The sequence below is a fragment of the Podarcis erhardii genome (assembly GCF_964252035.2).
Source record: "Podarcis erhardii genome assembly, chromosome: 12".
NCBI lineage: Eukaryota > Metazoa > Chordata > Lepidosauria > Squamata > Lacertidae > Podarcis > Podarcis erhardii.
The window spans coordinates 32,650,682-32,653,626 of NC_138513.1; positions in this window are offsets into that span (position 1 = coordinate 32,650,682).

The window sequence follows — 2,945 nt, forward strand, 5'->3', positions numbered from 1 at the left end:
GTTCTTGACCTGAACTGTGTACACCTGAAAAGTAATTTTAGGTTGCATGAATTCATAAAGGTTCTTTATCAATGAAGTGAAGGACATGAGGCAGGAGTTGATAATGCAGGTGAGCTGCACACAGGTGAGCTGCAAGCAAGCTGCCGGCCAGCTCTGTGGAGCCTCCTTTTATTGACACAATATGCAAACCCAGGCAGATACATTTTGGGCTGTGACCTTTACACATCTTCCAGTCCCAAGATCGCGGGGTGGTACAAAGTTATTTTGGCACCTGTTTCCACCGTGTCATTTTCCCCTTGCACAGTGTATGACGAAGGAGACAAAAGTCTCAGAGACAAAGGTCACAGACAGGACACGGCAGACTACTTAGACCGCAAAAGGTTAGACAGAGGGCAAGATGTTCAGACAGCTGTGGCCTTATCTGTGAGGGGGAGTGTGCTCCGCACCCCAATGTCACACGTGCAGACAGCTAAGGCTGCCCACAGGCGGGGAGTGTGCTCCACACCCAGCGATCATTCCTACGTATCAATTCCAAGGGTCCACAAGTTTTGGCTGATCTCAAAAGGGTTTGTTCTTAGCTCTGACATCACACTAGTTGTCACATACAACTAGGTGCCTGTTGTCACATAGAATCATAGAGTTGGAAGGGACCCCCAAATGTCAATCTAGTCCAACCACATGTAATGCAGGAAGCATCCAGGACAGATGGCCATCCAACCTCTGCTTAAAAAATCCAATGAAGGGGAGGCCACAACCTCTGTTCTGCTGTCAAGCAGCTCTTACTGTCAGAAAGTTCTTCCTGATATTTAGCTGGAATCTCCTTTCTTGTAACTTGAATCCATTGGTTCAGGTCCTCTCTTCCAGAACAGAAAACAAGCTCACTCCATCTTCCATGCGACAGCCCTTTAGATATTTGAAGATGGCTGTGATGTCACCTCTCAGTCTCTGCTTTTCCAGGCTAAAACAAATCCAGCTGCCTCAACTGTTCCTCATAAAGCTTGGTTTCCAAACCCTTGATCACCTTGGGCTACCACCTCTGCACATGCTCTCACTTGTCAATATCCTCCTTAAATTGTGAGACCCAGAACTGGACACAGTTCTCCAGGTATGATCCGACCAAGGCAGAATATAGCAGTACTATTACTTCCACTGATCTGGACACTATACTATACTTCTGTTGATGCAGCCTAGAATAGCATTAGCTTTCTTTGCTGCTACATCACACCGTTGACTCATGTTAAGCTTGTGGTCTACTAAGACCCCAAGATGCTTCTCACATGTACTACTGGCAAGCTACTTGTCACCCATCTTATGTTTGTGCAGCTGGTTCTTCCTCCCTAAATGTTGCCCCACTCAGACCACATTTTACCAGCTTCTCTGTAAGAATATTCTAGGGGACTTTGTCAAAAGCCTTACTAAACTTAATATACACTATGTCCACAGTAGTCTTCTGATCTACCAAGCTTGTAACTCTTATAAAAAAAGAAAAGAAATGAGATTTGTCTGTCATGACTTGTTTCTGAGAAACCCATGCTGGGTCTTTGCATCCAGTATGGATAGTTTAAACACTTGTGAACTGCCCTGAGATCGACAGATGATGGGCAGTATACAAATTTAAATAATACTAATACCAAGTAGAAAGGACTTTTATAGTGAACAGAAAGGATGTTGCAGAATAATATCTCACTATATTAATAATAAGATACTATATTAAGTGATGTGTTCTAATTCCACTTTCAATAACAGAACCCCCCTCCCCAAAAACATCAGAAGCTTTAAAGGACTCCAGTGTGAAAGATATTTATAAAAACAACAGTTTTACCTTGCACTTCATCTTTCTCTCCCTGCCTAAAAGAATGAACTTGAGAAATGTCAAATGTAATGCTAATTTGATTTATGAGTAAATGCAAAACAAATATATAAATAAAAGCACTGTTGTTTGCTGTTGTAGCATGTCAGCATCACTCACCAGCAACAGCAAGTTACCTACACTAGGAAAGAGAGGCTTACCAAGAACTTGCCTCAGTCTTCTCCGGTAAAGAAAACAATGCCCGACCTGAAGAATTTGGAGCAAATGATTCAGCAGAGGAAACACAGCCCAGAATAACTAAGGAGATAGTACAAGAATACTTGGCTAGTTTAGATGTATTCAAGTCTCCAGGGCCAGATGAACTGCATCCAAGAGTATTAAAAGACCTGGCAGATGTGATCTCAGAACCACTGGCAGTCATCTTTGAGAATTCCTGGAGAACAGGCGAAGTCCCGGCAGACTGGAGGAGGGCAAATGTTGTTCCTATTTTCAAAAAGGGGAAAAGAGAGGACCCAAATAATTACCGCCCAGTCAGTCTGACATCAATACCAGGGAAGATTCTGGAGCAGATCATTAAGCAAACAGTCTGTGAGCACCTAGAAAGGAATGCCATGATCACCAATAGTCAGCATGGATTTCTGAAAAATAAGTCATGTCAGACTAACCTGATCTCGTTTTTTGACAGAATTACAAGCCTGGTAGATGAAGGGAACGCAGTGGATGTAGTCTACCTTGATTTCAGCAAGGCATTTGACAAGGTGCCCCATGATATTCTTGTAAAGAAGCTGGTAAAATGTGGACTTGACTATGCTACCACTCAGTGGATTTGTAACTGGCCGACTGACCGAACCCAAAGGGTGCTCATCAATGGTTCCTCTTCATCCTGGAGAAGAGTGACTAGTGGGGTGCCACAGGGTTCTGTCTTGGGCCCGGTCTTATTCAACATCTTTATCAACGACTTGGATGATGGACTCAAGGGCATCCTGATCAAATTTGCAGATGACACCAAACTGGGAGGGGTGGCTAACACCCCAGAGGACAGGATCACACTTCAAAACGACCTTGACAGATTAGAGAACTGGGCCCAAACAAACAAGATGAATTTTAACAGGGAGAAATGTAAAGTATTGCACTT